Source organism: Cherax quadricarinatus, chromosome 19 (genome assembly GCF_038502225.1).
Source record: "Cherax quadricarinatus isolate ZL_2023a chromosome 19, ASM3850222v1, whole genome shotgun sequence".
Taxonomy (NCBI): Eukaryota; Metazoa; Arthropoda; class Malacostraca; order Decapoda; family Parastacidae; genus Cherax; species Cherax quadricarinatus.
Genome location: NC_091310.1, coordinates 16,715,991 through 16,742,240, shown reverse-complemented (window position 1 = coordinate 16,742,240; position 26,250 = coordinate 16,715,991).

Genomic DNA, 26,250 nt, shown 5'->3' with positions numbered 1-26,250 from the left:
ATTAAATCGGACGAGGATGAGGCAGGACTGCAAAGAGACCTGTAGAGGCTGGACATGTGGTCCAGTAACTGGCTTCTCGAATTCAATCCAGCCAAATGCAAAGTCATGAAGATTGGGGAGGGGCAAAGAAGACCGCAGACAGAGTATAGGCTAGGTGGACAAAGACTACAGACCTCACTCAGGGAGAAAGACCTTGGGGTGACCATAACACCGAGCACATCACCGGAGGCACACATCAACCAAATAACCGCTGCAGCATACGGGCGCCTGGCAAACCTGAGAATAGCGTTCCGATACCTTAATAAGGAATCGTTCAAGACACTGTACACTGTGTATGTTAGGCCCATACTGGAGTATGCAGCACCAGTCTGGAACCCACACCTGGTCAAGCACGTCAAGAAGTTAGAGAAAGTACAAAGGTTTGCAACAAGGCTAGTCCCAGAGCTCAAGGGAATGTCGTACGAGGAAAGGTTAAGGGAAATCGGACTGACGACACTGGAGGACAGAAGGGTCAGGGGAGACATGATAATGACATACAAGATACTGCGGGGAATAGACAAGGTGGACAGAGATAGGATGTTCCAGAGAGGGGACACAGGGACAAGGGGTCACAACTGGAAGCTGAAGACTCAGACGAGTCACAGGGACGTTAGGAAGTATTTCTTCAGTCATAGAGTTGTCAGCAAGTGGAATAGCCTAGCAAGTGAAGTAGTGGAGGCAGGAACCATACATAGTTTTAAGAAGAGGTATGACAAAGCTCAGGAAGCAGAGAGAGAGAGGATCCAGTAGCGATCAGTGAAGAGGCGGGGCCAGGAGCTGAGTCTCGACCCCTGCAACCACAATTAGGTGAGTACAATTAGGTGAGTACACACACACACACACACACACACAAACCTACTGGAGTTTTATGATAAGGTGACAGAAGTAAGACAAGAGAGAGAGGGGTGGATAGACTGCATTTTCTTGGACTGCAAGAAGGCCTTCGACACAGTTCCTCACAAGAGGTTACTGCAAAAGCTAGAGGATCAGGCACACATAACAGGAAAGGCACTGCAATGGATCAGAGAATACCTGACAGGAAGGCAACAACGAGTCATGGTACGTGACGAGGTGTGAGAGTGGGCGCCTGTGACAAGCGGGGTTCCACAGGGGTCAGTCCTAGGACCTGTGCTGTTTTTGGTATATGTGAATGACATAACGGAAGGTATAGACTTAGAAGTGTCCTTGTTTGCAGATGATGTGAAGTTAATGAGGAGAATCAAATCGGTCGAGGATCAGGCAGGATTACAAAGAGACCTGGACAGGCTACAAGCCTGGTCCAGCAACTGGCTCCTTGAGTTTAACCCTGCCAAATGCAATGTCATGAAGATAGGGAAAGGGCAGTGTATAGTCTAGGGGGCCAAAGACTGCAAACCTCACTCAAGGAAAAAGATCTGGGGGTGAGTATAATACCGAGCACATCTCCTGTGGCGCACATCAATCAGATAACTGTTGCAGCATATGGGCGTCTGGCAAACCTAAGGATAGCTTTCAGAATCCTTAGTATGGAATCGTTCAAGACTCTGTACACCGAGGTTCGAGCTTCTGACCAGAGCTTTGGTAAGATGGGAGGGAGGAAGAAGGATGGGTAAGGATGGAATGTGGGAAAGGTTGGGGAGGGAGGAGGGGTAGGTGGGGTTATAAAAGGGTAGTGGCCTATTCACTTTGGTGTGTTTTGAATACGCGTGTGTGCGTATTGAGTTGTTTGTAAGGAGGTTGGTATCATGAGTGGGGTATGCCTCCTGCCCATCAATTGCACACTGCTATATTGTTGTTATACCAGTGCGTCATTGAGTTGGAAGGATGCATACTGCGTGCAATTGCTTTTTTTTTTTTTTTTTTTTTTTTGAAAGAGGTTGGTCAGAAGGCTGCAGCTGCAGGCGGAAGTTGCAGGTCATTTGATGGAGGTTGATTGCTCACCTGGGGTTGGCTGGCCAAGCAGTGACTGAGGTGGTGTCCTGCTGGAGGGTAGTTGTAGGTACAACAGGGTTAGTTGTGAGGTGTTGGTTGATAGAAGTGGGTCACCCGGAGATGGAGAGCGTTAGTCTGTGTTACTGCACATAGAATGGCTCCGGTGGTAACCATTCTTCTTCTGCGGGGAGGTCGCTTAAGATTTTCGGTCGAGGGAAGTTCTCCTTGTGAATGAAGCATCGAACTCTTTATTGGAGGGTCATTCTTTGGGATCTGTGGGGAGGGGTGGTAATGGTATAGTCGGTCGTGTTCACTGGTTGGCGGGGTGGGTACTCTCTGTCAGGCACATAGAGTTCCTGCATGTCATATAGTTGTCTCTTTGTGAGTTTGTCTAACCGGACATTGATTGCGGGGATTCTCTGTTGAATGTGTAAGTCCTCGGTCCAGATTCTGCCTCTGAATCTGGTGCCAGTGATGAAGCAGAGGGCTTTGTTTTGGACTCTTTGGACTTTTAGCATGTTGGTTTTGGCTGTGAGCGACATGGGTACAGAGGGGTATTCCAGCAGAGATCTGATCATCTTGTACAGGTGTAGTTTGATGTGGGGAGGAGCTGCTCTGGATTGATAAAGTTGGCCAAGGCGGGCTTTTGCTAGGTTTACTTTTTTGGTTATGTGGGATGTAGAGTTGAGTAATCTGCCGATCTCGTATCCTAGGATCTTGTTTGGATTCCTAATAGCTATTCGGGTGTCTCTGATGGAAATGCCCCCTTTGTCTTCTATGGTTGATGGCAAGCATCCGATGGTGCTGATGATGACTTTGTCTGGGTTGGTTGTGATTCTCCATTTCTTCTCCCACCTGGCTGTTCTATTTAATACTTCATTCATTTTCTCCATTGCTCTCCTATGCTTATTTGCGCCAGCTGTAGGGGTGGAGGAGACAACATGGATGACATCGTCTGCGAACTGGGTGATGATGGTGTCGGTATGTTCAGGTTGGGGGAGGTCGTTGACTTATATGTTGAAGAGGAGAGGGCTGAGGCAGGACCCTTGGCGTACTCCTGCTGTTGGAGTGAAGGGGGTTGATTCCGTTCCCTGGAAGGTGGGGATGATTCTTCTTCCTGTTAAGAAGTTGTAGATGAGCCTGAGAAAGGTCCAGTTGTGATCAGGGAGGTCTACTAGTTTGTAAATGAGACTGTCGTGCCAAAGGCTGTCAAAGCCCTTGTGCACATCCCTGGTGGCGATAAAGGCCAGGTTCCCTTGCTTCTTCAGGCTGGCCACGGCATCATTGATGATGTTTATGGCCTGCGGAGTGCTGCGGCGGGACCTGAAGCCGAACTGCCTTTCAGAGAATGGGTGGTTGAACTCCATGTAGTAGTTTAGTCTGTTGGAGATTATTCATTCGAAGACTTTGCCTGTGACTTCGAGTAGGGAGATGGGTCTGTAGTTCTCGGGGTTGCGTCAGGCTCATACTGGAGTATGCAACACCAGTTTGGAATCCACACCTGGTCGAGCACGTCAAGAAATTAGAGAAAGTGCAAAGGTTTGCAACAAGACTAGTCCTAGAGCTAAGGGGATTGTCCTACGAAGAAAGTTTGAGTGAAATCGGCCCGACGACACTGGAGGACAGGAGAGTCAGGGGAGACATGATAACGACATATAAAATACTGCGCGGAATAGACAAGGTGGACAAGGACGAGATGTTCCAGAGATGGGACACAGAAACAAGAGGTCACAATTGGAAGTTGAAGACTCAGATGAATCAAAGGGATGTTAGGAAGTATTTCTTCAGTCAAAGAGTAGTTAGGCAGTGGAATAGCCTAGAAAGTGACGTAGTGGAGGCGGGAACCATACATAGTTTTAAGACGAGGTTTGATAAAGCTCATGGAGCAGGGAGAGAGAGGACCTAGTAGCAATCATTGAAGAGGCGGGGCCAGGAGCTATGACTCGACCCCTGCAACCACAAGCAGGTGAGTAAAAATAGGTGAGTACACACTACAGTGGATCAGGGAACACCTGTCAGGAAGACAACAGCGAGTCATGGTACGTGGCGAGGTGTCAGAGCGCCTGTAACGAGCGGGGTGCCACAGGGATCAATCCTAGGACCGGTGTTGTTTCTGGTATTTGTGAACGACATGACGGAAGGAATAGACTCCGAAGTATCCCTGTTTGCAGATGATGTGAAGTTGATGAGAAAAATTAAATCGGACGAGGACCAGGCAAAACTACAGAGGGATATGGACAGGCTGCAGACCTGGTCCAGCAACTGGCTCCTGGAGTTCAGCCCCACCAAGTGCAAAGTCATGAAGATTGGGGAAGGGCAAAGAAGACCACTGGCGGAGTACAGTCTAGGGGGGCCAAAGCCTACAAACCTCACTCAAGGAAAAGAATCTTGGGGTGAGTATAACACCGGGTACATCTCCTGAGGAGCACATCAACCAAATAACTGCTGCAGCATACGGGCGGCTGGCAAACTTAGGAACAGCATTCCGACATCTTAATAAGGAGTAATTCAGGACCCTGTACACTGTGTACGTTAGGCCCATATTGGAATATGCAGCGCCAGTATAGAACCCTCACCTAGCCAAGCATACAAGGAAACTAGAGAAAGTGTCAACGTTTGCAACAAGACTAGTCCCGGAGCTTAGGGGTATGTCCTATGAGTAGAGGTTAAGGGAAATTGACCTGACGACACTGGAAGACAGGAGAGATAGGGAGGATATGATAACGACATATAAAATACTGAGAAGAATCGACAAGGTGGACAGAGACAGGATGTTCCAGAGATGGGACACAGCAACAAGGGGTCACAGTTAAAGACTCAGATGAACCACAGGGATGTTGGGAAGTATTTCTTCAGTCACAGACTTGTCAGGAACTGGAATAGTCTGGGAAGTGACGTAGTGGAGGCAGGGTCCATACATAGCTTTAAGGAGAGGTATGATAAAGCTCATGGAGCGAGAAGAGTGACCCAGTAGTGGCTAGTGAAGAGGCGGGGCCAGGAGCTGTGACTCAACCCCTGCAACCACAACTAGATGAGCAACTAGGTGAGTACACACACACACACACTAACAAACTCTCACAAACGTACACACACACATAGACTCTGCACTCTGAAGAAGGGATGGGAATATTTGCAGTTTGGAGGGGCATCTAAACTGTAGTATCGGTGCGCCTCCGGCACGGCAGCGAATGCAGTACACACACAGTCTCTTACATTTTGAAATTCTCTATTCTTTTCCTACTTCCTTCCTCCCTCCCATCTTTACTCTTCCTTCTCCCCTCAAGGAAGGTTCCTTGATGTTGGTGAGGGGCTCTTGATTTAGGGAATTGGATCTATGCTCCAGTTCCCCGAATTAAGCCTGAATGCCTTCCACATCCCCCCCAGGCGCTGTATAATCCTCCGGGTTTAGCGCTTCCCCCTTGATTGTAATAATAATAATAATAATACTCTTCCTTCTTTCTTTTCCTTTTTCCCTACCTCTCCCCTCTCTCTGGCTTTCTCCACTCACTTTGATCTGTACGCTCTACTACCAACTTCTTTGTTATTCATTACATTCTCACATAAAATCAATATCGACCTGATTAAAGTGTACTATTGAAGGAAGAGGTGAGAGACTACCTGACTAACAGTCTCCAGCAGCACTCTTACATCCCAGGGACTCCTGAGAGGATTTTGACCAATAAGGAGACGAATAATTGTACTCCGGAGAGTTAGACAAGGTATACAAGAACGACGTTACAGTAGTAAATGAATGCGTCTAGAAATACATCAACTTAATATTTCATGGTTATCATAGATAACTGATGAGCAAGACGCATAGAATTGAGAATATATGAGAGATTGAAGAGTTTTATACTTTAATTTAATGAAAATTTTAGGAAAGAGTAATTGTTATTATTGCTATTATTTATAATTTCTTTTCTACGGAACCCTATACCAGTATTACAATGGTGCAACCCTAGGATAGAAAATCGTTATAGTTCAGTCAAATTTGGAAAAAAAAGGAAATAATTTATAAAATTAAATTTTCCAAATATACTTGTGAAGGTTGTATCAATGAAGATCAAGAGCACACAAGAAGTGATCGAATTGCTAACCCCAACAGTGCTCTTTCCTGTCATGTTAAAACTCACAACCATCCTACTTTATAAGACCTTGTTTTATATTTTATGGAAAATATAAAACTATGTATGGGACGTGCGTCAGGTGGAAGCATGGTAAATAGTTACTTGCAACTGGAGAGCAACGCACACTAGGCTGGCGTAAGCACTGGCGACGTAGTTAACATAGAAGAACGACCGTATATCTGTGGAAAGATCAGGGGTAAGACCGTTTGCATTTACCAGAAACAAGGGAGTACACATACTTGCATAAAGTAAGGTAAAAAATAGTCTTTTACGTAATCACTTAATATTTTATACGGTAGAGAGCTTTTAAGGAAAGTGGTGGTTTGACTACAAATGACTAAAGAGTGGACAACGCGAAAAAATATTGTTAATGCCTGGTAGTGTCGTCAGCTTTTTCAAGACAAACGAAAACTGCATTAACTGAATGATTATTTTGCTGAATCGAGATACAGCAAGACGTCGATAATAACACTGCCTTCTCGAAAAGATGTTTGTTTACTAGTTTATCAAACAATTTCCGAGGTCTAGGTCCGAAGTACCTTAAGATCATATCTGAATGAAAAGGCGTAAGAGAACAAACAACCTTATCGGTCGGGGTGTAAGTGTAGATGCATGTGGACATGAGTATCGTCCGTTTCGGTTGCTCCGAGTTACCGCTCTGAATAGGAGTTTGTGAAGTGTGAAAAGAACATTTTTAAGTTCGTCAGAGTGAGACGTGGAATACAGAAGGGCAATCTCCAGCTTGGGCATAGACCGAAGGATGAAGGTGGCTATATGTAGTCCCTGGGAAATATGAATTAATTGATATCTCTTCTTTCTAGCGACTTCAACAAAGGCTGCCACATATTCTTGTTTACGCTGGAAAAGTAAATGCTTCACGTTGCTCTTCAATGGGATAACAAATTTATATATCACGTAATAACTCATTTCAGAATAAACACAATTAGTTCTCAGACATAATTTAAACTGTTTTGCACTCAAATTTACGAATTGAATGTCATCCAGGTTGCCTTCATACAGATGGTATTTACAGCAGAAACACGGACACACTAAAATCGTTTGGTAGTTCGCATAACACAATGTACCTGGGCTTCTGCTTCTTTTTATGACCTAAGAATCTTTCTGCGGTACGTTTGTTCCGGTAGCAACCCCATGCGGCTCGTTTCATATGAATCACACGCAATTTGGAGGCCACCGGGAAATTAATTTCTCAGTGTTTAACAGAGGTCCATGGGATGGCGAGCGTAGCTGCAGACATGGCAGAGATGACAAATTGATTTAGTAACTTGGTTGTAGGGAAGTGAGGGAAGGGAAGCGAGAAGAATAACATGTCGTGTATAGTGTCCACCATCCATGTTCAAATTACCATCGAAATGACGATGGCGTTAGAGGAGGTAATACGGACTGGGAAGGTAATACGAAGGGGAGGTAATATGATCTGGTAAGTTATCACTGTACTGCTGATCATTTATTACAGTACAGTTGAATTTTAATTATGTAGGACTATAGCTAAAACTATTCACGAGAATTTGCTGTTACAAGGATTGACGCATGAATGGTCACTTGTTTTCAAGATATGGAGAGATGTGAGACCAGACTCTTGCTCAACTCCACACAACATACAGTGGGAGCTAGCAAATTTGGTGAATTAAAATAACCTAGTAAAAGAACGGTGTCGGTAAGGATGATATAAAACTTATAAATCAGGTATAGATACAGGGCGGGGAGGAGAGTGATAACAATCAGACAGTAGATGCGGCATTGTTTATTCATTAATTTGAAGCAGTAAGAGTACCAATTTGCCATTTCTCTTATGCCAGTTTTATCAAATTAGATTTTCTAAATACCGTAATTAAATGATACTTCTTACAGAATTGTAAGAAAGGCTTCAAATTCCCAGTGTTATTGCATTGTACCTCGGGCAAGATTCATGGGGCTACTGGTACGCCTGGTTGTGTTTTACGCACTTTTCAACAGGCTTGTTTCCTATGTAGAAGAAGGTAGTTGTTAATGAAATGTGTAGGTGTCATTTTAGCACTTAGTCTCGAAATGGCGTAGTATTCTCTTATTAATATAATTGCATTTTATGTCTTAATGCTAGTGAGTGGCTCTTGATCCAAGAAACTGGAATTATCCTCCACTTTGATGAAGTCTGAATGCTGTATAACCCTTACTATGCGCTATATAACCCTTAATAGTTTAGGGCTTTCTCCCGATTAAAATTTTTCATGACTGGTTCACCTAATGAAAAGGATCAAACGTTTTCTGAATTCATGTTGAGTGGGTGAATTTTTTATTGGATTCTGTGAAATAACTTCTCGTCACCTTTAAATTTTAGTGTTGATATAAGGTTTTAGGTCTGTGAAATAACTAGAGAATGTCGCTTCTGATCAAAAGAATTTCTCAGTGTTTGACTATTGGCTTATCGTTTGGTAAATTTACGTAAATTACTTTGATGTGCATATAAGATCTGTGTATTCAGAAGAACATTTTAGAGCACTGCATGTTATGTACAAAAAGCTTAAAAAAAAAGCTTAATTCATTACATGTATACCTAATTAAAACTTAAACATTAGTCAACATTATTTAGAGAAATGGCTGGACAGTGAATTTTTCCAGTGTTGGTCCTAATTTTCTTTTTTTTCTTTTGGGAAAAGCTGGGAAAATTTAAATACTTGTTTTCATGCTATTATTTTTCTTAATTACATGATAATACAAATTCTGAAAATTTGCAAACTTATTTTGCTAGTTATAAGCTTGGAATCAGTATAGTTATTTCATAGTGGAAGGATTGAATTAGTTTTGGGCTGTTCATATACCTCACAATTTTTACTAAAAAATCCGATATTACTATCCATGTGATAACTCGTGATTACCTATCTTTACTGGCCTTAAAATCTCTAGTGATAATATTTAATCGCATTAAAACTTTGTCACACTAATTCTCTTATCAATACAAATTCCAGGACATAACTTGAAGACAGTAGAACTATGTACAGAAGATGAGGTAATCAGTCCCTCAACCTCTTACATGGGGTTTTGCAATACATGGCTACATTTCCTTGATCATGCAACGACCGAAATACATCTAGATTACCTTGGCGTTCAGCTCTCTTAGAAAGTGCCAAGGAGCGTTGTTTGGTATCTAGTAGCACAGCTGTTATGTGTCAACTTAATTAATGTCACACACAACAGTACCTTCTCATAATCACGAAAGAAACGTTAGCGAGTGAATCAGCCAGCGTTGTTTCCTTGGGTGCCACTAAGAGGCAATAACGTCGAGCACAAATTCCTCGCGCATCTTACTGCTGCGTGTGTGTGTGTGACGTTAACTGCCAATTAGGTGGTTGGTTCTCTACCAGCAGTGTGTGAGGCGTGAGGCAGGACGCTGCCCATCATGCGTTATGACGTCTTCGTGACCAAGAAATTACAGATCCCAGTATTTTCACAACTTTATATACATATATATATATATATACATATATATATATATATATATATATATATATATATATATATATATATATATATATATATATATATATATATATACACACACATTATATATATAAGCCAATTGCCTCCACTCCTGTCGTCACTTGCTGGAAGGGTGATAATTAGTAAATGCTTCTGATCAACTTCAAGCCCTAACTGATGATCTATTTTGATGAGAAGTATTTTTGTATTAATTTTGAGTTGTGTGGGTGCCAATTTGCCCATTTAGATTTTGCTAGTTTTATCAAATTGGATTTTTCAGAAAATCGAAGTAAAATATTTTTTTTCTTCCAGGATTGTATAGAATTTTAACTAAAATGTAAATGTGCAAAAACAAACTTGAACAACAGAAATCCGCGGGGTTTTGGCATCGTTACGTTGAACGACGAGAGACTTTTCTGTTTTTCGGAACGTTTTCTGCAACATTTTAGTTTTCTTTATCACAATTTTTCGATCAGTTGCAAAATTTCAACGCTTGTGTAATGTACCATCGAAATATTTATGGGACTGTTTTATGCATGGTTGCTTGTGCACAATGTTACTTGGATGCCCTGTGCACAATGTTACCTGGATGCCCTGTGCATAATGTTGCTTGGATGCCCTGTGCACAATGTTACTTGGATGCCCTGTGCACAATATTACCTGGATGCCCTGTGCAGAATGTTGCTTGGATGCCCTGTGCACAATGTTACTTGGATGCCCTGTGCACAGTGTTACTTGGATGCCCTGTGCACAATGTTACTTGGATGCCCTGTGCACAGTGTTACTTGGATGCCCTGTGCACAGTGTTACTTGGATGCCCTGTGCACAGTGTTACTTGGATGCCCTGTGCACAATGTTACTTGGATGCCCTGTGCACAATGTTACTTGGATGCCCTGTGCACAGTGTTACTTGGATGCCCTGTGCACAATGTTACTTGGATGCCCTGTGCACAATGTTACTTGGATGCCCTGTGCACAATGTTACTTGGATGCCCTGTGCACAATGTTACTTGGATGCCCTGTGCACAATGTTACTTGGATGCCCTGTGCACAATATTACTTGGATGCCCTGTGCACAATGTTACTTGGATGCCCTGTGCACAATGTTACTTGGATGCCCTGTGCACAGTGTTACTTGGATGCCCTGTGCACAGTGTTACTTGGATGCCCTGTGCACAGTGTTACTTGGATGCCCTGTGCACAGTGTTACTTAGATGCCCTGTGCACAATGTTACTTGGATGCCCTGTGCATAATGTTGCTTGGATGCCCTGTGCATAATGTTGCTTGGATGCCCTGTGCACAGTGTTACTTGGATACAATGTGCACAATGTTATTTCTGCTTCCGTGTGATCACTGGATGAAGGCTCCTCTGATTAGCCATTTTGCCAATTTTACCTTTGAAATATTTCACTTTACTGCAATAATTTTTCTTGATGCTGATGAAAGGGTTCTTGATCCAAGGAACCGGGCTTATCTTCCCCATGCTCGAATCGGATTTGAGTGCCAGCCATGGCACAGGTGCTATGTAACCTTTTCGGGTTTAGTGAACGGCATCAATCTTCAGTGGCTGATCCACCGTAGGTAATGGACGGAAGGTTACATGAGTTAAGACTGTGTAGGCACAAGTTCTGTTATTATTTGCACTAACCTGTAAAGGCATCTTAGTGTTGATGTGTTTTCTTCAGTGGAAAGTATTTCTTGATGTTAGGATGTGTTATCGTATGTGTTATCATAGTTTCATTGAAGTAACTGGAGAATGTTACTTCTGATCAGAAATAAGTCATAGTGTTTGACTTTATTTGGTTTTCCTTGGTTAACTTAACTTAATGTTCTTTTATGTGTTTTTAGTATCTGTGTACCCTAATGATTATTCTTAATATGAAACTTAAATATATACAAGAAACTTAATTACTTTTTTTCTTAAAAGCTACTCAATCTTATTAGAGAAATGTTTGGACTGATTTTTGACTTACGTAGGTCCTAAGTTCGCTTTTTGGAAGAAACTGAAAAAAAATAAATACTGCTTTTCATGCGATAATTTCTGAGAGAAGCATCCCATTAGCTCCAAGCTAATAATTTGATAATACGGATAATACAACCTCTGAGTGGCTTCATGCTTCATGTACTTATATATTTTAGGATACTGGTCTATGTTCTTTTAGAATGGTTAGATTGTATGTCTCTTAATTTTAAAATTTTATTGGAAATTTGAATATTAGTTTTCCCTATGACGACTTAGGAATGCATCATCTGATTCTTTTCATATCTTGTACTCTCTTAACTGCGTCATCAGCTTATACCACACTCTGCACTACTACTACTGTTATTATTATGATTATTATTATTATTATTATTATTATTATTATTATAAAAGAGAAGTGTTGAACCTACAAGGGTCATACAGCGCAACACACACACACACACACACACACACACACACACACACACACACACACACACACACACACACACACACACTGCACTATTCCAATTGCTTACATTGAGGCACGAGGGACTGGGATTATGGAAAACGGGGATACCTTCCTTGGATCGCACAGCATCCGAAATATTTAGTTGTTACAGTATTGTTTATAAGTATAAAGTGCTGAATCACCTGAATATACAGTATCCAGAAAATCGCATCCGACAACAGAAATATTGAATTTGTGATTATTTTACAAGGTAACATAATCGTATCGTGGTTTGCAGTTTTTAAACTTACATATTTTAACAATGATGCGTAAAATTTGTAATTTCCTGAAAAAATAAACATATATTATTGTGTTTTTTATTGATATAATAAATACAGTCAAGAAAGACTGCTGGGTTTATATGAAAGGTTGTTAGGTGGCTTATAATTATCAATTAAGGTTCGTTTGTGATCAGAAAATTTGCCAGCTGTTTTATGTCAAATATTAAATTTACAATACTCGTTGTGAAACAATTCATTAAAACTTAAGTTGTTGTATAAAATAGAAAGAAGCGTTGAAGTTATTTTTTTTAAACAATGAAGGAAATAAATTAAAATAAAATATTATAAAGAATATTTCTGTTGAAACTTATACTTTGTTTACATTGACAAATGTAATATTTGTTTACATTTGTCAATGTAAACAAATATTACATTTGTCAATGTAATATTTGTTTATATGGAACCGCAAGAGCGGTTCCATACAAACCAAAGAAAAGTTATCAGAATATTAACAGATGGAGAAAAAGTACAAAGTGACTGGCTGATTTTTTTTCAATTAGTAAAGTGCTCTGTTATATGTGAAAAATATTCAGTGGTAATATCCCTGAATATTGTAATCAAAGACAAGGCTTGATGACTGGAGAAATGCAAATATGAGAATATATTCACATGAAGAATCAAGGCAACATCTTAGCGCTCTATCAACAGTGCTATAATATCTGAAGTTCGCTGAAACTGATACAGAATAACATAAGGAAAAGGAAGTTATCAGAACTGAAATGAAATCCTTAAGAGAATAATTACTGTAGTAAACTTTCTTGATGAAAGAGGATTAGCTTTCTATGGCAATTCTCACTAACCTAACAGTCTCAAGACCCGGAAACTCAGATAAAGAAAATGTTTCTTCCCATTCTTAAGCAAGGTGTGATGAATTCATTGCATTCTAAAGTAGTTTTGCAGATAAAATCTGGAAATATAAATGCTACGTATTACGGAATCAGTATAGATTCAAAAGCTGATTTTGGTCATGTGGATCAACTTACAGTGGAAATGTGATTAAGCGATATCATAAGTTTATTTCTGTTCAATAAGAGAGAACATTTATATTCGATATTTCAGTGACTACTCTTACTTCATGATGTAGCAAAATTTAGGTCACATTCAAATGATAACTCTAGTAATAAAGCATACTGGTACTCAAGTAAGATTCTGTGACCTTTACAGTTTACTCGAATGGGTTTTATGTGCTACCCATAGTCTCAGTTTTGTAGGAGCAGATACTGCAGCGTGTGACTCAGTAGCCATGATTATTTGGGAATATTACTGTTAATGTATTCTTTGCAGCTTCACTTTAGAAATATCAAACATTGAGACAAAATATGAAGAAACACATCAAAACTGTACACAGGTTGTCAGAAAGAGATAGCCTACTCGAAGATCTGCTACCATAATTTTTTATGAGAAATATTTTGGAATTGTACAAGCATTGTCGAATATAACTGAATGTGAACGGCAACCACCAGCTGTAAATGATAAATGTAATTTGGAATGACATTTTGCAGAATATCTATTTTTATCATTTTATTTACAGCCTTATAGAAGCTTGGCATGGATTTGTGCCCCATAATAAAACTTTATAGTGCAATTAATTTTCATGTTAAGAAATATATGCTTCCCTCCCACGGTCAAGATGTCAGCAAAATAAGGGTATTCACTCAAATTTATCCGACAGATCTTGAAGAGGCATTTAGATGACGTGTTTTTATTGCTCTCGTGAATGCATGTTGACGTGAAATCTGTGGCTGAATTTATCACTGCACCAATGGGGAAAAATCCTAGTCTCAAGTTTTCCTAACGTAAATACTTTATTTTGAATACATCTTTCAACTTTTGGTGCAAGTTCTGAAGAAAAACATTCAATTGAAAAACTGAACCGTATCAAAAAATATCTTCTGTCTACTATTACACGAACCAAATTTCGTCTCTTTCTCCACTGACGAATGTTCTTCAATGATATATTTTGTTATTAGGACGAAAGCACAAAGTTAGCACAGTTTAAAATGTCATAATCTTCTTTTGTACATCAAACTTTGAAGTTGATACGACTCTCCGATATTTGGTATCAAACTGTTGTACTAGGAAAATACTTCTCTTATGTAGTTATGAGGATACCACTAAAACAGTATGTGTGGATTATTTAATATTAGCTACATATTAATTATGATGCCAGATATATGTCAGTGTTGAAAATACTTAGTTAATATCAATGAAATTAACATGCGTCTTCGTTTTTTACTTTCATACTTCATTGAAAAGATTTTTGGTGCGCATCCTTTATGAAGTTTCATACACTGAAACAATTACTGTGTACTACGGGGTATGTGGTACAATGCTTTTGTTATGGTATGTAAGGGGTTCCGTTGGTTTATTACTCATTCAGGGTCACCTACTATTTATGAGGCACTAATCTCGGGGAAGGAGTTTTCGGTGTATGCCACCACGATGTCAACATTTTTTCGAGGTATGACAGTGTATGATAGGTAAGACACATATGCAACAGTTAGGTATCTTTATTTCGAAACGTTTCGCCTACACAGTAGGCTTCTTCAGTCGAGTACAGAAAAGTTGATAGAAGCAGAAGAGACTTGAAGACGATATAATCAGTCCATCACCCTCAAAGTTTTGAGGTGGTCAGTCCCTGAGGGACTGACTGAAGAAGCCTACTGTGTAGGCGAAACGTTTCGAAATAAAGATACCTAACTGTTGCATATGTGTCTTACCTATCAACCTGTCGGTATTTTATACCATTTTAATGTTCATGACAGTGTATAACATGTTTATTAAAACGACATATGCAACTAAAACGACACTTTCATTGTATCAACGTTTCGCTCTCCAGGAGCTTTGTCAAGCCATAACGACTTAACAATGTGTCCTTTTACCTAACATATTATCCGTAATTCTACCAACATTATTAGAATGAATAACATGCAACTCTCTTTCTTTGCATATTTAATGTAGTGTGCTAAATATAAAAACATATTTTTGAGAATTTCAAAGAGGACAAAAAGGTGAGAGAGTAACTGAATTACTTTGTATTACATAAACTGTAACACTAGCTACGACATGTGTATCTTTTGTTCAGTTAATATTATAAATCATCAAGTACACAAAAAAAAATGAGGATCATTACATCAAGTCAGGTGTGTGTGGCAGCTGTACCAAAATGCATCTTGGCAGCCGTCACCCTACAATTTTTGAATTATGTTCCTAATAGTGAATAACAAGTTAAAATTCAGTTTGATTAAAAGCAGAGTAAATGAAGTATAGTTCTTAATTAGTTCCCTATGATTTAATTAATGCCATAGAATTTTTTATATTATATATTAAAAAAATAACGTTTTGGCTACGTGTTTCCCTGTTTCTACATTTTACTTTTAAAGCAGATGTTTAGCCTCAATTTAGCATCATATCTGCCACGAGCTTCACCGCAGAGGAAAATACATTATAATGGAGGATCTATTTTGATCATGCTGGGGATGGAACGACCTTCATTTGTTTTCTGATTGGCAGCATCTTCCCGGGATAGGCCGGTGAGCCTCCTGCCATGTTCCCTGCTGTAACTTTTCCATCTAAATGCACTGTCATTGTGAGGTAGAACTCATCTGGCCAAGGTTTTTAATACATCATTGTTGCTTGATTTCCACTGTAAGGTGTTGGTGATTGCTAACACGGCTGCTTCTAATCACTTACGTTTAAGTAAATAATTTTTCTCAAATTTAGTTTTGTTTAATTTCATGTTGTGTGTCTGCTATTCTATTTTGAAAGCAGTTATTAGATTGGGCGTCTCGGCTTCGGGTGTGTTCGAGAAGCCTGACTATTTGGTTTCTTAATATTTTACTTGGATGTTTTTTGTCAGTCTTCACACAGGAGTTTTGCTTCAAACACTTTCTAGTTTGTCTTTGATTAATTTGTAACTTCAATTTCATAGTTTTATATAGCTTTTCCTGTATCATTTTTACTTCCCTTTTAGTATGAACATATTGGATCATACAGTAACCTATCCTCTCTACTTATGCTCCTATAAATTCCTCTTTTCTCTCCCACAAGATTTTTTTATTGTAATTTTCATTCACCTAAGATAATTAATATTTTTTCTCCAGTGGGTATGCATGTTCGTTAGGTTGCTGAAAATTTTATATTGGAAGTTTTGTTCATTGCCCCTGTCAACATTATCCATGTTATACTTCCAGGCAATGCTAAATATGAGATTTATAATGATTTGTGCCACACTCCTCTGTGATCAATAGATAATTAACATATGTATCCTCAAGCTCAATGCAAATCATAATAAGCGACTGTCAATGAATTAAACAGGAGAAAGAAAGGGAGTTCGAACCCTGGAATTGGAGCATAGCAGGTGCGGAAAGGAGGATTTCAGATAGGAAGGTTTCTGAAAAATAGCTTGTGTTCCATATCCGAAGTCTTATTACGACTTAAATTGAATTTATAGACCACATGGCTTTGAGGGGTGTGAAGGCTTCTGGGGCTGTGGGAAGAGACGGTTGAGTCACAGATGGTGCAACTGACAGAATCATGAACAGAAGTTCTGTTTCCGAAATCTTTCTTTTCGAAAGTCTAACAGTTCAGTGGCATCTAGATATGAAAATGTTGTGATAATGGGAGATTTTAACTTTAGACAAATTGATTGGAACAATATGACAGGAAATCTTGAGTCTAGTGACTTTATTGATACGGTTCAGGATTGCTTTTTAGAACAGGTTGTGACAGAACCAACTAAAGGAAACAGTCTGCTTGACTTGGTTCTTGCCAATAAAGATTCACTAATTAATAATCTTGAGGTTAATGATGAGCTTGGGGAAAGTGATCACAAATCACTTAGTTTCAATATATCAAGGAATTACCCAGATAACTGCAATCAAATCTCTGTCCCAGATTTTTGCTTAGCCGACTTCATGGAACTGAAAAATTACCTGGGTGGGCTAAATTGGGATGTCCTGACTATGGGTCAGGTAGGTGATATTGGTTGCCAATATGACGTTTTTCAGAGCATAGTTCTAGCTGCCCAGACAACTTTTGTTCCGAGTAGGGAAATTAGATCTAACAAAAATGATCCCAAATGGATGAACAATAGATTAAAACATCTCATTGGCCAAAAGAGAGGCATATATAGGCGTATCAAAAGAAGGGATGGGCAGTTAAGAAATCAATATATTCAATTAGAGAAATAAAGAAAGGAATAAGAAAAGCAAAAAGGGATTATGAGGCTAAGGTCGCAAGGGATTCAAAGACTAACGCAAAAGGGTTCTTTCAGGTATACAGAAGTAAGATTAGAGACAAGATTGGCCCACTTAAGAGTAACTCTGGTTTGGTAATAGAGTTGTGGATGAGTGGAACAAACTACCGAGTACAGTTATTCACGCTAAAACGTTGTGTAGTTTTAAAAATAGGTTAGATAAATAAATGAGTGGGTGTGGGTGGGTGTGAGTTGGACCTGACTAGCTTGTGCTGCTGGGTCTGGTGCCGTAGGCCTGTTGCAGTGTTCCTTCTTTCTTATGTTCTTATGTAAAGTGTCAGACCTCGTACGCACTGGGGCCACGATTGGAGCCCTCGTCCATTCTTCTGTTTATCAATTGATAGTCATTTATTACGACTTATATAAAGTTTATAGATCATATGGCTATGAGGGTCGTGAAGGCTTCTGGAGCTGTGAAAAGAGACAGTAGGGTCATACACAGTGACGCTGATGGAAACATGAACAGAAGTTCTGTTTCATAGTTGAATGCCTCGTATCTCAGTGCAAACTGACAGACTGGTGACACAACTATCATATTAGGCCACACCTGTGATGCCTGCATTGCTTTACCAGTTCCAGTGTGGACTGAAAAAGCAATAAAGTCCTTACAGATTCCTTCAACTCTGAAGGAGATGTAAAAGATTTAGTCAGCCCAACTTGATTAAACCAATCTGAGTATCAGATTGACTACTATTGCCTGATAATGATTTTTTTCCTTTTCTAAAAAGGAAGAGTCTACCGATTCTTAATACCCAAAAGAATAGATTAGAGATTATGATTTCAAGACTTAAGATGAATGGTTACTTAAAAAAAAGTGTAAACAATTAGGGTTGAGGGTTGGTTGTTTGTACACTGTAAAGCATGCTAAAGTCTTATTGCTGATTAATAATTCCAGGAAGAGCAGTTTGCTATTCTTCTTCCAAATGAATTTGAATTTGTGAGATGGAATAGTCGGTTAAATTTCATTTTTTTTTTTGGAATAATTCCATTTCTTGGTTAATATATGAAAACGTCGAGGTGTTTAACTTGCTGGAGAAGATTTTACTAAAAATATTCAATGTACATGTTGGATAACACGGGGAATAATGCGCTCTCTATATTGCGTCCATGTTCGCCAAAATACTAATAATTTTATTGCTGACAAATTATAAATATTTGTTACTAATTAAGTCTCATAGGGCTTAAATATTGATGAGTGATAACATGTTGATTTACCTTGGCAATGACGAGATGACATCACGCAGCTCTGGTTACTTGTTTTCTAGTATGAAGCAAAACCCTGGTATTCATTAAAACGTTTGTAGGCTCTCGAAATCATTTAAGAGCAGGGAAATATATTGCTACCAACTTACTGATATATCTCATGAGTTTATCACATACGTCTCTCAATACGAGATTGTGCGTCTTGACGTACAATAGGATGGGCAAGTGTCAACTCACGTGACTAAGTCATGTGATTGCAAAAGCATAATCTCAAACCTGAGTAAGCATGAAAGGATACAAGTGCATATACTTACACCATCCCAGGACCAAAACTTATCAAATAATAATGTCCTAAGTGTATGCATTTGTGTCCTTTCATTCTTATTGCCGGTATCGTTATACCTTCTACTTTCAAACTTGTGTAACTAACGCAAAGCCCCGAGATAAGAGTCTCACGTAACTGACAACGATAAAGAGAAAACAGCGAGGCGAGCAGGTGTGGTCTGATACAAAAGTCACAAACGATACAGCCAACGATCTTACAAGTGTTCGGTTAAGACCAAGTGGTAGGTGGAAAACGGCAAACGGCTGCGGAAAAATGCGAGATATTGAGCTGCAAAATGTGTATAGCTAAATGCCAAGAATATTGGAATGACTGAAGATCGTGCTGGCGACCACGCTGAGTTCACTGAAGTTGCTACAAAACCGATTCTGAATGCAAAGCGTAAAAGGATAGGGAAAAGGCGAGACTCTGAATTGCTTGTAAAATCAGTAAAAGCATTTTATAAATTCAACATAAAACTGTGTGCTTTTTGGCAAAACTGCAAAGAAAGATGATGTAGGTTACAGCTCGAATGTTCATACTAGCATAAACAATGGAATAGTCATCAATATTTAAGACAAAATACAAAAAGGAGTCATGTGAAGCAGTTTATACCAGGTACACATTGAGTATCTGCTATGAAATTTGCTAATAAGGAAGGGGTTACAGGTAAAAATATTAGATCGATATTCTAGATACTATGTTCTCCATATAGCTTTCTTTATGAGTGAGGCAGAGATTATAGTCCCTGTTTTCGTTTGTTGTCACTTCTCCAATCTTCATAAACTTGTATTTGCTGGGGATTAATTAACATCATCTCTTTTATGACCAATCTTGCAGTTTGCCAAGATAAATCATTATTCCTTCCCTGTCTTCAGATGTATTTTTGTTTCTCATTTGTTGTTCATGACCAACAAACAGAAATACTTCATATTCAGTTCCATGTAGTGTTTTTGCCTTTCACATTCCAGAAATAGTACTGCTCTTACAGTAATACCGATCCATTAGGAACCCCTTTTGTTAACCTTCCCCTTTCAGACATCTCTTCCCAGTAAATGACTCTTTCCTTCTTTGATCGAATGAAGTAAGTTCCCTGTTATTCCTGCCTGCAGCTCAAGTTTTTTTTTTACCCCAGTCTCTTGTCGGGTACAGAATCAAATGACTTCTTGCATTCTAAGAAAATGCATTTCATCATTTCTTTTTTCTTTTTCACCTCTATTATCTTGTAGTAGAATTCCCACAGGTTAATAAAATATTTTCCATCTCTTAATCCGTATTGGTTATTGTCTATGTAGCTACTTCTCTCCAGGTGATCTACTACTCTCCGTCTGATGATGTATGTTAGTGAAAATGGTCTGTAGTTCAGCGCTTACCATTTCATCTCTTAAATATATGGATTATGTTCACTGTTTTCCTGATCTGTGGCAACTGACGAATATTTTAGCTAGTAGTTCAGACAATGCCCCTGTTCTCTCTCACTGAATCAATAAAATCTCTTTGCAAGTCCCATTGCTGTTGATGTATCTAGTGTAATTAGAAGTTTTTTTTTAATTGCTTTCCCTGTTGCGTGATGGTGTATAGTACCTGTCAGTGCACCCTTTTCCTTAGGTATTCTGGCATTGGTCCTGCTTCCACTGAGATCACTTTAAATAATTTGTTTTGGTACCTCATCTTTCGTGAGCTGATCCTCAGTTGAATTACCTGGGATTTCACTGTCTTCTGATGTGACTGTAAAGCAACTTTGGCTCATAGCTTCCCTTTGCTGATGTGTCACTCTCAAATTGTTGTTCATCTTCTCTCCTTATCCTTGCATATTTGTCTAGCAATTCTGCTCATTTATCAGTTCTAGTCTGTCCTTCACTTTCAATAGGTTTCTAAGATCTTGAGCTTTCCTTTTTCTTCTCTTCCTTCCTTCCTGTTTCTCAGGTTGAACCAAGAGATCTCTTTGTCTATGCTATTCATTCTTCTGGGTACAAACTTGTATACCTCTTAGGACTTTCTAGTTAAGTACTCCATCTTATCAGCTGATTTTCCTTTCTGTTCCCTTTCTCAGAAACACTGCGTTTAGGTATTCCCTATTTTAAATGCTGACTTCTTGCGCCCTCCACCTGCTCTTTCCTCTATGTTGAGTTCTTCAGGTTTCGCGAAGTTCAGTACTGTATGGTCACTAGTGCACAGAGCACTTTCTTACTCTACGTCACCTATGTCAAACGAACTTGCGGTAAAGACTCTGTCCACTCATGCTAGTTCATCTCTTCTATTTTTCGTAGTGCTCTTAACACGCTGAAATAACGTTTTCCCTACCCACCTCCCTCAACTTAGCCTTTCAAGTTTTCAGTCCCCATGTGGATCCGAGTTTCTTATTCATCAGTTTGTCGGTATTGTATACTATCAGTAATAATCACTTATGTAAGCTTGCAACAAAAGATATCCAGTCTTTCAGATTTAGGTAATAAAAGATTGGATATTAGATTGGAGGGAGGGAGTAAGGAGGAAGTAAATGTATTCAGATATTTGGGAATGTGCTTGTCAGCAGATGGGTCTATGAAAGACGAGCTGAATTACAAAACTGAAGAGAGGAAAAAGATGAGTGGTGCACTTAGGAGTCTGTGGCGACAAAGAACATTATCCATGTAAGCAAAGATGGGAATGTTTGAGAGTAAAGTACTACCAACGCTCTTATAATGTTGTAACAAAGAAAAGGCTGCAGGCAGTGGAGATGTCGTGTCTGAGGGTAACTTGTGGTGTGAATATTATGAAGAGAATCCGTAGTTTGGAGATTGGGAGGTGAATTTTTTCTAAAAGTATTATCTAGAGGACTGAGGAGGGATTGAGTAAATGGTTTGGATATTTAGAAAGGATGGAACGAAATAGGATGACTTGGAAGGTGTATAAATTGGTATTGGAAGGAATGGGGGGTAGGGGTCATCCTAGGAAAAATTGGAGGGAGGGGGTAAATTAGATTTTGAGTGCGAGGGGCTTAGACTTACAGCAAGCGTGCGTGAGCGTGTTATATAGGAGCGAGTGGAGGCAAATGGTTTATATGAATTGACTTGCTGTTGGAGTGTGAGCAAAGTAACATTTATGAAGGGATTCAACGGAAAACGGTTAGCAGGACTTGAGTCCTGGAGGTGGGAAGTACAGTACCTGCACTCTGATACGTGGAGATATGTTGCAGTTTTTGAACTGCAGTGTAGGCACGCGTCGTGTGTGTGTGTGTGTGTGTGTGTGTGTGTGTGTGTGTGTGTGTGTGTGTGTGTGTGTGTGTGTGTGTGTGTGTATGTGTGTGTGTGTGTGTTATACATGTGCATTCAACACACCGGAACATCTCTCCGCAGTTTTTTTATGTAAATTACGAAATTGCCAGTGCCCGCCCTAGCTTTACCCTTCACATCATCCAACAAAAACTACGCCGTAACAGTATTTTATTAGCATCAATAGCTACCACATTCCAGAATACATCTTTTCCATTCTCGCTCCTGTCATCACACAGCGGATATTGAAACATATATGGCACCTTTACTTTATGCAAAGTTTCATTTGCCACCTAGAACTGCGACACGAGTTTATATTTATCACACTATTCCCTTCTTCAATCATTTTCAGGAATATCCCTCCCTCACTCTTACTGGACCGTACTCAAGTGATTAACAGGAGGATCGTTCCTCCAACGTTCCTTACGTTGAATGACACACACGTATAACATTCTCGTAATAAGTGTAATAAGTGTAACAATAATAATACAACAAATTCGTGGTCCCTGAAAAGTAGCACAATTTCCACCTGTTTTTGTTCGACACTTATTTTCCTCGCATTCGCTACAGGAATACGTGTCTGGCTTCGATTTCTGGGATCCAGGCAGACACGAGCCCATTATCCAAAGCTATGCGTGTCCTCTTTGGGGAGAAGATGGAAGAGATGGTTCCCATTCCTCTCACTCCACTCTTTATCGCAGGGGACGAAAGGCTGTTTACGCCACAAAGGAACGTTAAGTGGAGATGCTAAATGGAAAGTAGTTTTTTCTAAGCACAGGCTGGTTGGAAAGACAGGAAATTTTTTTATAGACCATGAACAACAAACACATTGATGATTATATTTCGAGAGTATTTATTTTACCAATTTATATAGTATAACAATAATGTAATTTAAACTTAAATACACTCAGATGAAGATTTCAATATTTTTAGTAAATGACTATGACACTGAGGAATAATTAAGGACAGGAAAAGTGCCAATTTTCTTAAATAAGACAATAATATGATTTCATCACTAGTATATTACTGCTTACAATTAGCAAAACGAAGACATAAAAGGGAAATGAATACTCTATTAAGATATCATGCAGCTATTGGCGTATAACTCGTACAAAAACGTTATGTGTACTCGTCGTAGCAGGTTGTCATTTAATATAAGCAGCCACCACAATGTATTTAAAAATAACTCGTACATAAGACAGAGGAGCTTACGACGACGTTTCGGTCCGGTTTGGATTATTTACAAAGCCACACTGTAATTGAGGGGTATCTGCAACTGTACATTCCATAACTACCAGCAAGGCTGATTAGAAGAAATGCAAGCAGTAGGTATGTGATGCATTCCCAATAAATTTTAACGCACTCTGAGTACGCCACAAACATACTGGAGATCAAGACAATTATCACAGGCAATAGGCTGACCACTAGTTAATTTGGTAACTGCGAATAATTAAAGTGTTGCCTATCATCAATAGCCTGAAGGCCCTCTTAAGCCAACTTGACATCTGGGAATATGGTCATTGTCAAGTCCTTCTTGTTTTTCTGAGCTTGTAGAGGATGGCAACAGAATCTTAATGATAATATTAAGACAGAAAACATCCAAATAAAATCCCCTTGAAAGAAATGGGAGAGAATATCCCGAAGGGATCAGCTGGTATGTAGCAAACCTGGATATCAGCTGGAATGTAGTAAACCTTGATAACTCCAAACATAAAATTTCTTAAACTCAAATTTGTAAATAAAATTACATTCTGAGTAAGAATGGTACTCAAAGCTTTGAAGGAAACGTGGATATATCAGAAGACTACCGTCACAAAATTCAGGGAAGACAGCTCCAAGTCGGACCTTAGCATCAGATTAGATTTTCAGCCATCAGTAAGAACTAGAAAATAAATCTTCATGGAAAAAATCTAAAAATATCTAATGTAATATTTTTTTTTTATTATTATCACACCGGCCGATTCCCACCAAGGCAGGGTGGCCCGAAAAAGAAAAACTTTCACCATCATTCACTCCATCACTGTCTTGCCAGAAGGGTGCTTTACACCACAGTTCTTAAACTGCAACATTAACACCCCTCCTTCAGAGTGCAGGCACTGTACTTCCCATCTCCAGGACTCAAGTCCGGCCTGCCGGTTTCCCTGAATCCCTTCATAAATGTTACTTTGCTCACACTCCAACAGCACGTCAAGTATTAAAAACCATTTGTCTCCATTCACTCCTATCAAACACGCTCACGCATGCCTGCTGGAAGTCCAAGCCCCTCGCACACAAAACCTCCTTTACCCCCTCCCTCCAACCCTTCCTAGGCCGACCCCTACCCCGCCTTCCTTCCACTACAGACTGATACACTCTTGAAGTCATTCTGTTTCGCTCCATTCTCTCTACATGTCCGAACCACCTCAACAACCCTTCCTCAGCCCTCTGGACAACAGTTTTGGTAATCCCGCACCTCCTCCTAACTTCCAAACTACGAATTCTCTGCATTATATTCACACCACACATTGCCCTCAGACATGACATCTCCACTGCCTCCAGCCTTCTCCTCGCTGCAACATTCATCACCCACGCTTCACACCCATATAAGAGCGTTGGTAAAACTATACTCTCATACATTCCCCTCTTTGCCTCCAAGGACAAAGTTCTTTGTCTCCACAGACTCCTAAGTGCACCACTCACTCTTTTTCCCTCATCAATTCTATGATTCACCTCATCTTTCATAGACCCATCCGCTGACACGTCCACTCCCAAATATCTGAATACGTTCACCTCCTCCATACTCTCTCCCTCCAATCTGATATTCAATCTTTCATCACCTAATCTTTTTGTTATCCTCATAACCTTACTCTTTCCTGTATTCACCTTTAATTTTCTTCTTTTGCACACCCTACCAAATTCATCCACCAATCTCTGCAACTTCTCTTCAGAATCTCCCAAGAGCACAGTGTCATCAGCAAAGAGCAGCTGTGACAACTCCCACTTTGTGTGTGATTCTTTATCTTTTAACTCCACGCCTCTTGCCAAGACCCTCGCATTTACTTCTCTTACAACCCCATCTATAAATATATTAAACAACCACGGTGACATCACACATCCTTGTCTAAGGCCTACTTTTACTGGGAAAAAATTTCCCTCTTTCCTACATACTCTAACTTGAGCCTCACTATCCTCGTAAAAACTCTTCACTGCTTTCAGTAACCTACCTCCTACACCATACACTTGCAACATCTGCCACATTGCCCCCCTATCCACCCCGTCATACGCCTTTTCCAAATCCATAAATGCCACAAAGACCTCTTTAGCCTTATCTAAATACTGTAAGAACTAGAAAATAAATCTTCATGGAAAAAATCTAAAAATATCTAATGTAATATATGGTAAGGAATTGCAGCTTTAGGGTCAGGCGGTCGTTGTAACGTCTCACTCAGTTTGACAAGTTGGTTTGTAGTATTATCTTCAGTAAATTTCTCAAACATTCTTTGTATTTTCTTTAAAGATTTTCGGAGTAGTTGACAAGTAGACATGGAAAGCGCATTGGGTACAATGAACAGTTTTTAGGAAAGATCAGTAATCTTATCAAGATTTCACTATAAAATGTGTTTTGATGGGCGGCAGCTACACTTTAGACATGATGCGTTGATCCACAGAACTAGCATAGAGAACACGACCTAAACTCCAGCTGCAGAGTATAATGCTGCAACCTTCATTACTCACACACCTGCATTCATTTAGCGACACATACCCTATATCAATCATATAAATTTGAAACACTCAGTATAATAACTGTTGATCAAACCCGATTCAAGGATCTTCACTTTATCGTAACCTCCTTGTCTTTCTCTGACTTACAATATATTTTTAGCTATGCAGAAAATATCAACAATATGCTGTACTCTATTCTGTACGA